The sequence below is a fragment of the Melanotaenia boesemani genome, chromosome 8 (genome assembly GCF_017639745.1).
Source record: "Melanotaenia boesemani isolate fMelBoe1 chromosome 8, fMelBoe1.pri, whole genome shotgun sequence".
NCBI classification, from domain to species: domain Eukaryota; kingdom Metazoa; phylum Chordata; class Actinopteri; order Atheriniformes; family Melanotaeniidae; genus Melanotaenia; species Melanotaenia boesemani.
This window is the reverse complement of record NC_055689.1, coordinates 27,257,597-27,272,473: the sequence shown is the minus strand read 5'-3', so window position 1 is coordinate 27,272,473 and position 14,877 is coordinate 27,257,597. Positions and strand designations below refer to the sequence as shown.

Genomic DNA, 14,877 nt, shown 5'->3' with positions numbered 1-14,877 from the left:
ACTGCTGGGTAAAGCTGACAATTGGATTAAACAGAGATGACCTTACTCCAGTTTTCTGCAGTTCATTTCGTGAGTATTGGAGAGCCCATCATGGGAGAGAATGTGTCTTGTGTCACATTAAAACCTGCACGGACATTGTCACAGTAGACAAGCTCATCCGAGTCTACTCTAACCAGAAGCCCTGGATGACCCGGGAAGTTCAACGACTGCTTAGGGAGAGGAACACTGCTTTTAGGTCTAGCGACGGCGGTCTTTACAGCACAGTCCGAGCCAACTTGAAGAAAGGCTTCAGAGAGGCTAAGGCTAAGGTTGACTACAGGAGGAGGCTCGAGGAACACCTGAACAGCAACAATAGGCAAGTGTGGCAGGTGTCCAGAGTCTTACAAAATACAGAACCAATGCTGGTGCTGCTAAAGGGGATGCTTCCATGGCAACGGAGTTGAACCTCTCCTTTGTCCATTTTGAAGTGGACCCACCTGAGTCAGAGATACAAACCTAAGCAGCACGCAGCAGCTTCATATTCATAGTGGAAGAGAATAAGGGGGGTGCTCGCTGCAGGCCAATACAATCCTTCCCCACAGACTGGTGGCTGAGCTGATGGACCTTGGACGTCAACCCTCCACCTGCCTTTGGATCAACAGCTTTTTGTCAGATTGCATACAAAGGGTGAGGGTACCACCTTGGAGGGTCTTATCTCAGGGGTAGATGAATCTGTCAACAGGTCTGAGGTAGAGCAGCTGACGATGTGGTGCGGGGAAAACAACTTGTTCCTCAATGTAGCCAAAGCCAAAGAGCTACTGGTGGACTTCAGAAAAAATAAAACAAACATTATACCAATCATCATCGGTGAGGACAGTGTAGAGATAGTGGCAGACTTCTGTTTGCTGGGAGTCTAAATCAAGGAGAACCTGACCTGGGGAGCAAACACCTCTGTGCTGTCCTAATGCTATTCCTCAGATGAAGTGTCTTTAGTAAACCTGACAGTGACCCCCAACAACTCTTCCTCCTCCTGTAACCTGACTGTGATGTGACCTGCAGCACAGAGGACTCTAGCATCAGCAGGACCTTCCAGTGTGACAAATAGAACTGCTCTCTGATGAAAAAAACCAAACTTGAAATCTCCAGTCCAAACTTCCTCTATCATTGTCTACTTGCAGCAAGACTACATCATCTGTAACCATAGCAACCAAGTGAGCTGGAAACAACAATGAGCTCAAATCCTACTGCAAGACAGAACCAGGTAAATGTAAAATTATAACATCATACAAGCAGTAAACCGAGAGCTTTTTTTAAAAAAAGTTTTTATCTGCTCTTTTTAACTGATTGTTCGATGTCATGTAAACTCTCTACCAGTTGCTAAAAACAAATAAAAAGTTTTGTTGGGAATTGCAGTTTTCTCCAAATAAATGTCCTACTGGTATCTATCTATCTATCTCTCTATCTCTCTATCTCTCTATCTCTCTATCTATCTATCTATCTATCTATCTTTAGAGCATTCTTGTTGTGAGTAATACAACAACAGCAAAATATTGTCATGTCTGAATAATTACATCTAGGGTGGTGTCTAACACAGAGCCGGGGCTAGATTCTACATCACCTTCATCTTCATTCTTTTTTTTTTCTGACTTACAAAGACATTTTAGTGCTACTGTAAAGCAAGATAGTACAAATAAAGTGATCAAAATTTAAAATGTTAAAGGAAATTAGATTTTACCTTGATTTTGATGAGAGCATACAAGAAAAATAGCCAATAAAAATGAGATGTTCATTTGTACAAGCATGAGGAAGTCTTTATGAGGAAATCAGAAAATAGACAGTAGCTCGATTCAAGGAAGTGTTTTTTTTTTTTTTAATAGATGTGAGAACAAAGTTTTAGTCTTATAAGATGTGCAGTAAATATCTGAAGAGAGATCTCTCATGCTATAATGGTGTTAAAGGGTCAGATACTACAACTGCTCTAGATAATCCTCCTTATATAGTACAAAGTACTGTAGTACTGGAACATGGCCATGATTTTTTTTATACATATACACTACACATAGGCCCTGATCTATTAACGCTTTGCGTGTACTAAAACAGGTGCAGACGGCTTTGCTCCGCTAAAATCGGCCCAAGCTTATCTATCAAAGCCGCAAACATGGAACTGCGTCAGTTATCCTGGCAAAACTGCGCCGCTCTCCACTTTGCGTTTCTGAAGCTACTGCATATGCATTATGGGCGTTCCGGCCAGAAAGTGCACATTAGTGGGAGGAGACTATGCAAATAAATCTGGTTTGCGCAGCAGTGGGATTCATGTAGCCCGCAAATAGTTTGCGGTGTTTATGTTTGCTCTAAAAATAGCGTTTCTGAAAAGCAGGTGCTAATTGGCACAACAGTATACGCGCAATGGCTGCAGTAATAATTTTAAGGAGGAGGCACAGACACCATGAAAGGCGACTAAGATAATGCATTTTTTTCTATTATATTAATATATTTAGAATGCCAGAGAAGAGGATTGTGGAGACGATCCAGCGTTGCAATATTAGAATTGCTGGATAAGTTTAAAGACTTTATCATGCCTGTCTTTTATTATTATTATTATTATTATTATTATTATTATTATTTCTTTATAGCTTTTAAACCTTTATTATTTCTTATTTGTTCCTTGCATGTTTTTATATGTACAATACCTTGGTTCCTAAAGGTTGTTGTTAGTGTGCCTTATAAATAAATTGAACTTGAATATGAAACTATATTGCAGCATTTCTGGTGACATTTAGATTTTTTTCCTCGACTTCCGCAATATTTTTATTTGTCTCCTTTATTTGTCTCAACTTCTATCGGATAAAAGTTAATTTTGCGTTTGCGGTTTCCTTGCTCTCCAGAACCTTACATGACAGAGCAAACAGCGCCGCTAAATCCTCATTTAAATACTGCTGTTTGCTCCGCAAATGATAACAGGAGCAGTCTTAATAGATCAGGCGCTAATCGTAGAAACATAACCAGAGCAAAACTGCGCAGCAAATGTTAAATAGCGCAGCAGTTTTGCCCTCGTCATAACTCAGCCCCATAGTGTAGTGTAGTGACTGGTGGTTGCGGGTTCTTTTTGGTTTCCCATGGTGCGGGGCCGGGCTGCTCGGCGATGGGGGTGGCTCTGGGTCTGGCCCTGTCGGGGGCTGTGGGGCCAGCGGTTGGAGTCGCCTCGTGGTGGGGAGTGAGGCCACTGGTGACGCCTGGGTTGGTGGGCGTCGGTTCTGGGCCGGGCGGCCGGGCTATTCCGGGGAGGGCTGGGCGGGGGTTCTGGGCTCTGGTGCCTGGGGGTGGTCCTCCTCCCTCTGGGGTGGTGGGGTCCGTATGGGCCGGGGGTCTGGGACCGCCCGGATATGCTGCCGTGGTGTGGGTTGGTGCATGCCCTGGTGTCTGGTTGTTGCCCTGGGACCCAGGGTATGGCCCGGGGGCAGGAGGGGTGTAAGGGTTGAAGGAGGGCTGAGTGGGATTCGGGGGATTATGGGGGGAGGTGCTGGGGTGTGAGACAGGGATGCTTGTATGTTGTGTGTGTGTCTATACTTTGGATGATGTTTGTGTAGGTGTGGGGGTATGTTTGTGTGCGTATGCATGTGCTAGGATGAGTGGGGTGTGTCTGGGGAGTGAGAGTGGGAGGGTTGGATGCTGTGTGAGTGTTTATATTGTGTGGGTGGGGCTGAGAAGGCATGTATGTGTTAGGATGAGCGGGAGTGTGCAAGAGAATAGGTGTGTGCATGTGTGTGGTTGGGGCAGGGTTAAGTGCAATTGTGGGGGGGCCTGAGCGGGCCTGGGGGTGGTGTGCCGTGGGTCTGCCACTGTCCCCATCCTCTCATTCCCCATTAGGGATGTGGGAGGGTGGGTACTTTCTGGGGTTGGTGACGGCTCACTGGCTGTGGTCCCTGAATGGCTCGGTCGTGGGGGCGGCCTCTCCTGGCCTGTCTTGCCTTGGGGGGCCTCCTGGGTAGCAGGGGATGCCTAATGCCACTAATTTAATTGCACCAAGACACCAAAACACAAGAAACACAACACACAAACAGCACCTGGGGGGCATGGCATGCGGTGCATGTTGGGCGGGGCCACTTAGGTGGCCCGGCTCCCGGCTCATTGCAGTCACTACCCCTCAATGTTAATTGCACACAACACACACTACATAAACAGTCAGGAGCAGGGAGGGAGTGGGTATTGGGGACCTCTCACACCCCTGTTCCCCCTGTGTGTGGCCGGGGGGGGGGGGGGCTGCTGGCTCTGTGGGTGTTGGGTCAAGGGGGGGTGCTTGGGGCTCGCTGTCCTCTGGTCCGCCTGGGGTTTCCCCCCAACGGGGCATGGTGGGTGGGTTATGTGTGACGTGACTGTGTGATGGTGAGTGCTTGTGGGTACGGCACAGGGGAGGGTGTGAGTGTGGGGTTATATGGGGTGCAGATTGGAGTAGGTGGGGAGTGGGGGGAGGGGGTCGATGGCGCCCTGGTTCCCGGGGTGTGCAGCTGGAACATCGGAGTGTGTGCTGGCCTACGCCGGGTGGCTGTCTGGGGGAGCCTGGTCCTCTAGGCATGTTGCGGGCCCTCTGCCTTTGGGGGGTGGGGCGGCCACCTCTGGGCTCCTGGGGCCCTGGGCCGGCGGCTGCTGATCTTGGCCCACTGGGACCTGTACCCCAAGACCCTGGGGGGCTCTTGCTGGGGCTCTCCTCTGCCGCCCTTCGGGTGGGGCTGGAGTCGTCTTCGTGGTGGTGTAGCTTGGGTTGGTGCTTCGGGGCTGCTGCTGAGGGGCCGGGTCTCTGGCCCTGGCCTGCCTCTGACCTCCGTAGGGGCATGGTCGCATTTGCACGATCTCACTCACCACTCTTCATCACTGATCACTCCTCTTCCTCATCCTCTGCATGCTGACACAGTCACTGAGTTGTCCAGTGGGTTTTTATACTAAGCGATAATTCTTTTTTTTATTTTTCCTGTGAGTTAGTATCTGGTCGCTGTTATGTCTTTTTGATTTGGTTATTATTTAAAAACTCTTAATGACTAGCAGCTCTGTTTTTTCTGTGTGTTCACGTACAGGTGTAAGAGTTTGTTGTCTGGTGATGGTGTGGATTGAAGGGTCGTTTCCTTCTGTCTGTGATCTTTTTGTCTCCTTTCTTCTTTCCTTTTTGCTCTTTTTGCTATTTTCCATCTTTTTCTGTCCCCTCCGGTCAGGTCCAGCAAAATTACGTAGATTCCGTGATTCAAAGTAAATAAATAAATAAATGAATCGGCTTATCAAGAGGAGCCTTACCCATAGGCCTCCCCTTGGCAGAGCAAATTTGTTCAGCACGAGATTATCATTTTGCTTGCTATGATGCTTGACAGGACAAGTTGAAAAAAAAAAAAAAATACATATACACTTCATTCCTACAGAAAGCAGTAAACCACCCAGTCACATTTTGTTACACATGAGATTTAATTCCATTTAAGAAAGGGAAAGACTCCGTCTGGTTACAAGTGCAAATACATTTTATTATGTCAAAAGTTTTGTTTTGTTTTGCTTTTTTTTTGTTTTTTTTTGTTTGTTTTTTTTTGTTTGTTTTTTGTTTTGTTTGTTTTGTTTGTTGTTGTTGTTTTGTCACACATAGCCTTTACTAGGTAGCTTCTGAACATTACACAACAACAAAAATTAAAATAAATTTTCTTGGTTGTGATATCATTAACCTCATAGCATAACTGCCTGAGTCCCATTTTGTCTAAATTATGACATCTGCTCTCCTAATACTGCTGAGTCACTGTGCATCATTGCTTATAAAACCTTGAAATATGACTTTAATATTTATGCTATTAGGCTAACGACATAGAAATCCACCATCTACATTAGATGTTAGGCTACACAAGCTTTATATGTTTGAGCTATTATATCAGACACTGATTATGAAATTAGTCAACTACAAATTAACTTTATAACTAGTCTTGGTTAAGTTTGGTTAAAAAGTCAGCCAAAAAGCACTGCGTGCCAGCACCATGCAAACTATATGGGTGGGCTAAAATGCCATCTTTCCATTTATTAAGTACAAATTTAGTCCTGTAAATACATATCATTTGTGTTTTTCATGTTTTGGTTGTGATAGATTTCTCAACCTGCACATGCATCATCTTTGGTAGGTGTGTAATTGTATGTGATGGGGTGCATTTGGTCTGAACAGATGTCACATGTCCAGTGGGAAATATGCTAAGGTGTAAGTGAATGTGGGGGATGTGAGATGAGGACCAGAGGCATCTTCTGCAGGATTCTGACCTAGTGCTTGGTCTAGTTCCATTTCCTAGAAATAAAATCACAAAGATTTTGTGTGTGTGAAAAAAACAATCTCCATTCAGCCTTTAGTTAAACTTTATCCAGGAATATTTGTCATCTGATTCATAAAGGAAATATTGCTTACACACACATACACAGAACATAGGGTGTTGATTTTATGAGATTACTGAGTCTTACATTTTGCGAGGAAAGCTACACAGGTCACAGCCAGAGGCAGAAAAACTGCCGAAGTAACAGTTGCGGTGGCCTTACTGGAAAAACCTAAGTAAGACATGAAAATAATTATGTCAGAAATAATTATGTCAGAGTCCAAATATTTCTTTGAGCACTCTAACGGCACACAGTTCAACACCTAGGCTGCACACACGCTCTTTGATGGTGATGTGTGTGGCATTAATAGGAATGGCCACGCCCCCTCCTTGCTTCTTACAGGTGGTGGAGAGGTCTCTGTAAGGCTACACAGTGTTTAATCCAGTGATGGAGACGTTACCGGAAATGTCGCTATGTAGCCATGTATTTTTCTCTATTCAAAGAACAGAAGTAACTTTGTTTTTTTTTGTTTGTTTGTTTGTTTTGTTTTGTTTTGTTTAGTGAAAAAAAATCAAGGAAACTTACTGTATTTAATGACATATTTAAAAATAACATACCAGACTGTTACATTGTCAAATATGATCTTAAAAAAAGAAACCCACCTTGGATTGTGACGTTGTATTTGACGTATATGCGGTTGCTCCCTCTCACTTCTGCCGTATATATTCCACTGTCACTGAATTGCACATTTTTAACTATCAGAGAGCAATTTTCCTGAAGTTTGGCCTTTTGTAAAAAAACTGTAATGTTCTCTTTACAGTTTTGATCTTCAGTTTTAAGTAATATTTTTTCATTTAATTTCCAATAAAACTGATCTCCTTTGTTGAGATGAAAAGATTCTGTCATGTTTAGAAGTAGGTTGTCTCCAAACTGCACAGACCAAATAGAACCTATGAGACAAATAATAAAAACACATTCAAATATAAGCCATACAGCTTGAATTGACAAAAGACTCTAATTTAACAACATCTGGGATAGGCTCCAGTCCTCCAAGAACCTGAAAATGTGAGTAAAGAAAATGGATTCATATACTGCTCAAAAAAAATAAAGGGAACACAAATTCAAAAGCAGCAGGACCACTTTGGACCTCTTTGTGAGAGAAGGAACAGGAGGAGCACTGCCAGAGCCCTACAAAATGGCCTCCAGCAGGCCACTAATGTGCATGTTTCTGCTGAAACTGTCAGAAAGAGACTCCATGAAGGCGGTATGAGGGCCGACAACCACAAGTTCAGGCCTCTGCTCACAGCCCAATATAGTGCAGAGAACACCAGGATTGACAGATTCTTCACTGGCGCGCTGTGCTCTTCACAGACGAGAGCAGGTTCACACTGAGGACAATGTGACAGACATGAGAGAGTCTGAGACACTGGAGAACGTTCTGCTACCTGCAACATCCTCCAGCATGACCAGTTTGGCCACACATACTACTGAAACTCATTTGAATTGTCTTGAGGAATTTCCACAGAAGTTGGATCAGCCTGTGAGCTGATCTTTCCACTTTTATTTTGACTCTGAATCCAGACCCTCAGTGAGTTAATATTTTTGATTTCTCTTGATTATTCTTGTGTTATTTGTTGTCAACACATTCCAGTATGTAACGAATAAAGATTTTCAACTTGAATTTTTCATTAATCAAGATCTAAGATGTATTCCTTTGATTTGTTTTGAGCAGTGTATGTTGTCAACGTCTGTGCTCTGATATGACACAGATAGAGATGGACTTCAACAACAGAACAAGCACCAGGATCTCCCAAAGCTCCAGCAGGTGGGCTCTTCAGCTCTTCGATCTGTATGGAATAAAATGAGTGGACAACATGAATCTGTTCCAACTGTTTCACACTTGCTGCTGCCATCAAATTCAAGATGAGCTCGTATAAAACAGTAAAATGTCTCAACTAATGAGGTGTTTTATGTTATGCTGTAAATAAATAGCTTTTTTTTTATATTCATAAATAATTTTGCAACAACAGCAACCTTATTTGGAATTAGAGCTTTGATGTAGGTGCATCATGTGTAATCATCAGAGGTAATTATCTAAACTCCGTTTTATCTAATCTTTCATTTGTAAAGATCAAACCACAATTCTTAAATTAGGTTGTTTTTTTTTTTTGGTTGTTTGTTTGTTTGTTTGTTTGTTTGTTTTTTACAATATATTCCTTCCTGTGACATTTACAGTCCAATGCTTTTCCCTGTGTTTTAAACCAGCATAACAATAACTACAATGTGAAAACACAAAATAAATAAATAAATAAAAAAATAAGAAAGTCACCCACTAAATGTAACCAAGCAAACAGATGTGAGCCTCCTGTTGGATCATTTCTTCATGGACGATTATCTTTCAGCTCGCAACAATTTATTTGGTTGGAAATAAATCTGAAATGATGGTGATCGGTGATCATGTAAATCAAATCAAAGAAAAACCGCAGTAAAACTCAGGGCCATGTTCAATAGTGAAAGTAGGAACATTTTCAGATGTACAATACGAAAGCAACTCAAGGGATTGAGACCAAACAGCTGTGTAGCTGAAAAACACTGACGCTAAGGAAATAAATCTATTTGTTTTCATGTTATTTATCAGTCTTACATTATTCTAGCTTTAATTTACCTGATAGAAACACACATTTTAATGATAAAAACTGTGCATTTTTTTCATAGCATGGCCATTACAAATAATGACCCGTCACAGAGTTGTTTCAGTGGAGTTGAATCGCTTCCTAAATTAGGAAGATGTTTTACACCATGTTTGCTTACATATTATGGTGCTACAGTGGAATAACAAAACAATATTAGTAAAAAAAAGTCTTTACCTTGTGTTTGATGTGAATTCATCACAAAGGCAGCCAGAAGAACAACAGCACCCACAGTCATGGTTACGTCAATTGTCTTTTACTAAAAGAAGAAGAACATGAAGAGTAAGAGCAGATGGGAACCTCCTGAGTATTGTTGTAGTAAATGCATATGCAGGAAACCTTATTTCTGTTGTATAGACTGAACATTTCATATTTAAATGTCCAAACAGTTGTACCAGGTTGTCCTGATTTTCAATTAACAGCAAAAATAACTACAACAAATGTTTTTTCGTTTATATGATCAAACTGCAATACCATTTTAATTTCTTCCTGGCTTGGACTTTTCCACTTATCCAGCAGAATCTCATCAGATTGTTAACTAAAATAGAAATAAAATGTTTACAGAACTACCCTATAAACTCACCTGTGACTTCCTCTCTCTCTGGCTGTCCATGTCTGACTATGTCAACCTGTTTATTTTTCTTCATGAAACCATTATAAAACATTTTCATCGCCATTTTTCTTTCAAATTTCTGCAAACATTTTACTTAATTGGTGTTTAGGTGGAATGAAAATCGGCTGGATGTCTACTTTTGTTTTCTCTGACGTTTTCATTCACCTGTCTGGCTACCAAATAAACACGTATGTATTTACATACAAATATATGACCTGGATAATTATTAAGTGTGTTCTGTATATAGTATATTTACATCATATACTGTTGTTTAATTTTCTCCCATTCTCTTTACTATTCTATGGTGCTGAAGAAACTGTTATTTCCCAGTCTGAGAATTGGCTGACTGAAAACATGGGAATGGTACGTCTGATCCTGATCCTGATCCTGATCCTGATTCTGATTCTGATATGTTGCCCAATATCCAAATGACTCATTTGCTTGGCTCACACCACAGATATTTATGCTTGCATGTACAAAAGTGAGTATTTATTTATTTATTTAGCAATTATGGTTGAATTTTAGGTTTAGCACTCCACTTGGGATTAAACTGTTGAAGCACAACATCTTCCTTATTTTGTTTTTCCAACCTCAGAAAGGTGCTGTGCAAACATTGTGCAGACTTTGACATGAAAAAAGTCTTTTAAATTAGTTTTATATCTATGGGGAGAAAATCGACTAAATATCATTGTGTGTGTGTGTGTGTGTGTGTGTGTGTGTGTGTGTGTGTGTGTGTGTGTGTGTGTGTGTGTGTGTGTGTGTGTGTGTGTTTGTGTAATACGTGATTTGCAAATTGTATAAACTAATTTGTGTGTAACTTTATGTAGCTGTGTGTGTAAGACATGGTTTGTAAACTGTATAAACCATGCTGTGGATGAACAAATTACAAAAATGCGTAAGCATTAATATTGTCCACATAATTTTTTCCTTTCAGTCTCATTCATTTAATAGTTTCCTTTTCAAAAAGGTTTCTACACGTGCAAACCGTTCACACAGACAAAACCGACGTGTGCACAGACAAAACTGCTTTCATGCACAGACCAGTTTACAAGGGCTCAAGGGGTTTTGAGACTCTTTTCATTCATGCAATAGCCTCACAGCTGCATGCATTGACGGTGTATTTAGCTGCTGGTGGAAAGCTGGTTCATCTGGTTTTTCATTGTCTTACACCTAAAACTACCTAGTATTTATTACAAAAACAGCATACTGAGTTGATTTTCTCAGTATTTACTCTTGTGTAACATCACTGTCACACGTGACCAAAGTTGCCTGAGACACTGTCGTGAAGAATTCATGGAAACATATGACAGTACTTCTTGGTGTGCCGCATTCAACACTGCTTTGCCAACACAATAACCAGCCATTGGGTAATCAAGGTCCATGAAATGCATTATAGCTTGAATAGTTGAAGAGTTATTTTGTGTTCATCTTACTTTAAAATATATTTTTTAAATAAACGTGCTCATTGACGACATGAAATGCATAGGACAGTAGTTTCTCAGTACAAGCTGGGTAAACACAGGATGTTACATGCCTGGCAAATGGCTCAGCTTTGCAAAAACAAGTAGGTTTGGCAGTAAGTCTCTGTCCATTGTTTTGTATTTCCTGCTCTGCTTCCTTCTACACTCTGTATCTTCACTCACAGATGTACTGGACTTCCAAATGGAAGATGCCTCAACTGACCAACTGACCCAGAGTTGTTCACAGCCACAGTGTGTGTGTGATAAGAAGGAGGTCCTCCCCAAAAGATCAACCTACCTTCTACAAAAGCCCTAGAAAGTAGAAGGATGGGAGTTCAGACTTCTTGACCTGACCCGCGTTCTGTTTGATTATGTACTCTGAACCCAGAGACTCTAACTGAATTGCTTTTGGTCTGTTTATAAATTGGTTTCCCTTGTTGGTGCCAGATCACTGTTTTTCACTCCTAGTCGTGTCTGTCATTGTTTCAGTAAATCATTCATCTGAGTTTAGATAATATTAGTTCATGGAACATCCTGCCTTGTCAGCACTGTTGATCAAATCCTGGTTCATATGTCCACCTTGCTCCTGGTCCTGCATTCGGGCCTTTGTCCTTGTTTCTAGCCCTGGCTTGTTGAGCTGAGCTAAAGCACAAAGAAAAAACTAGAGAAAATCAGTGGATATGTCTTTTCCTCAGGGATGGCCTGGATGTCCAGCAAACTGGGCATTTACGTAGCATATTTTTTAGTCAGAACCGCCATGAAACTACTATTGCATCGGAGTTGAGAGTGGGCTGGTTTTCAGTATCAACCAACTCTGAGATGGCCCGATCACATTTTCAGACACCACCCTTTTTTTTTCTTTCTGCACAAACTGACCCATCACTTCTGATGTCCATTCTTTCGCTTTCCTTTGTCCTTCAAACGCACAGGCTCACACAACCAGATGAATGATGCAATTCATCATCGTAGAATAGAGAAAATCTTTCTGTCATTAATACACTAGAAGTATTCAGTGAGCACAGACCTCCGCCAAGCCATAGGGTCACTGAGAAAATCCCCAAAAGGCCCAACAGCCCACCCAATACCCCCTATATTTTAAACCTTCCGGATCACTAGATCCAGAATATTAACATTACCCCATCTTCCAATACTTAATAAACCTTAAGAAATTCCTGGATCCAGACTGTGACCCGAGTTACCCTCAAAGTCTAATCACTTCTTCCTTTATTTCATTTCTGAAATTCCCTGAGAGTTTAATCAGAATCGGACAGACGGACAGACAGACTTACTTGGCGGCAGTAGTTACACTTTTAGGAAGTGTGTAATGTGTCCATGCTCCCCTGCTAAGTCATTGCATAGCTCTAGTGGTTATAAAGAGTGCTGCAGTTAACATACATGTACAAGGGAGCTGAAATATGGGTGGGCTGTGTGATTGGCACATACTTCACATTTCACATAATTTCATTCTTTTGTTTTTATTCATTTTTACCTATTCTTTAAATTATTATTTTCCCCATATATTCCCTTATTCTTTTTTATTTCTTATTATTTCTCTTATTTATTTACTCTTTATTTTCTCATGTACAACTGTCAATCATCATCATCACAAATAGACAGCTCACTGTGCTCTGAACAAACTTGATTCAGCATGAGAAGACTGAACCTTTATTTATTTAATCGTCTACTATCATCTGTTTCTGAAACTATTATAGGTGAAAAGTAAGCTATTTAACTGCTTAAGAGTCATTCACATTAGACCTTAAACCCCTTGTTTAAGATTTTGATCCACATGTAAGACAATGCTCTGTTGCACTTCTGCTTATCATAATGTTGCTCAGCTGATGATGGTATGCAGTCATGAAAGTCATTCTGATCTGACCTGTGCAGCCTGTTCATGTCGGCTGCTGTAAAATGAATATAAAGAATAAGTAAACAAATAGGGAAAAATATTTGAACAAACAGGGAATAGAATATGTTAATATATAAGGAAACTAAAAATGAAAAGAATATGGAAAAATAAATTAATAAAAATAAAAGAATGAAATTATGTGAAAATAAGTCCATTAAAAATATTTTGTTAAACGTATTTGTCTATATATCTCCTCATTTATGTTCTTTTTTTCCAGGTTTTTTTTTGTGTGTGTGTGTGTGTGTGTGTGTGTGTGTGTGTGTGTGTGTGTGTGTGTGTGTGTGTGTGTGTGTGTGTGTGTGTGTGTGGCACTCCTTTCATTCCATGCACCCAAACCATAACACCTTGATAAAACATGAGATTTAAGCGTGATGAAAAACACAGTCTGGTTACCGTGGTAATCATGCTTCACTCTCCCAAAGGAAATACTTTCTTTTTCTTTTATCTTAGTCTTTGCAAAAAACTGCTTTAATAATAATAATAATAATAATAATGATACAATTTCTTTTTAAGTGCCTATCAAAAATCCAAGGTCACAATTCATGTCAGCAAATCAAAGTAAATTGACGCAAAATTATACAAAATCAGACTTACTGTTTGCTTACTGCTGAACAACACAAATGCTCCACAATCAGATGAGCCGTCACACTGCAGGAGAAAATGGAGAAGCATCAGTTTTTTGTTCTTTTTCTCTTACTTCTCCTTATAACATCTAAACCATTTCTGATGGTTGAAGGCAAAAAAATGTGCCTTCAAAGTTAACATTACCAAATATGATATGCTGATTAAGGGTGATAAAGTGTGCAGATGTGGCTCTAGGAAGACTATGAAAGGAAATAAGACTAAAATAAAGTCCCACATAACTGATCAGTGGGGCCATATCATATTACAGGGGCGAGACTTAGCTAGCTGACCAACAACAGGCTTACATTTGTGTGGAGCAAAATCATACCCAAAAGCTTTCAGTTTAAGGAGGAAAATATTAACAACTTTTAAAAAGAAAGAAAGAAAGACAAGCAAAAATATGTATTTTGGATATCATAGATTAATCTACTTTCTACATTGGACTTAAAGCTACAGGAACTTTACGTGCCCCAGCTCTCACAGCTGCTTATTAAAGAAAAAAACAAAATGCTTCCTAAATCACCGCAAGTTATTTTAAAAGATCCACCAGAAAGCATTACTATAAAGTTTTATATTTTGAATTAATTGAACAACAGAAGAAAAGACAAATACTGATTTTGTTAAAGATTGTCAGCTCTTAAATTTTCGTTAAAGTCCTTTTGAGTGCTCCAAAGATTTTTGTGTGTGCCACATTCTTTGTAAAATCTTTGTAATTAGGACTTGAGGCCTATGTTTCTGACATCATGACATGTTTTTAAGTCCTAATTACAAAGATTTTACAAAGATTGTAGCATTCCCAAAAATCTTGGAGCACTGAGCTAGGCAACAGTAGTTTCCAGATTGTGTCTGAACAGTATAATTTCCTCAGGGACAAAATAAAACAATTTTTCATTCATTAAATTTATTCAAACACACAGTTAACAGGGGATTTAATTCTATGGGTGGTCTTCTAGAAACCGATGCAACTGACTGCTTGCATGTGCACACTGTAGCACCCAAAGTATATTACTCAATATGAGTCCTACTTATCTGTGACTCCCGGATCCACCCGCTATGGTCTCCCACTTCCAAGGAGCAGCATGAAGCTCTGTGGGCATGAACCTCCATCTGCATGCCTGTACATATATTTAAGTAATTAAGACTTATGACCACACTGACTTGTTTTTATCTAAATGATTGTTTTTATTGATAAATTAAGATTATGTCATGGCCTCCTGGTTAATAACACCACTGATTAAACTTTAGACTCACAAAGAGAATTTATTTCATCTAATGCATACA

General features: G+C 40.4%; 1 long non-coding RNA gene across 2 annotated transcripts; it reads right to left on the bottom strand.

Moving 5' to 3' along the window:
* Positions 1-5,521: 5,521 nt before the first annotated feature.
* Positions 5,522-13,831, bottom strand: LOC121644475. Of its 2 annotated transcripts, XR_006011278.1 has the most exons (6): positions 13,741-13,831; positions 13,567-13,620; positions 9,168-9,249; positions 6,963-7,250; positions 6,448-6,531; positions 5,522-6,277 (listed from the first exon to the last, which is right to left on the bottom strand). It is a non-coding gene; the product is annotated as an uncharacterized LOC121644475 (long non-coding RNA). The 2 variants fall into 2 exon arrangements; XR_006011279.1 differs by lacking the exon at positions 6,963-7,250.
* Between the last annotated feature and the right edge of the window lie 1,046 nt (positions 13,832-14,877).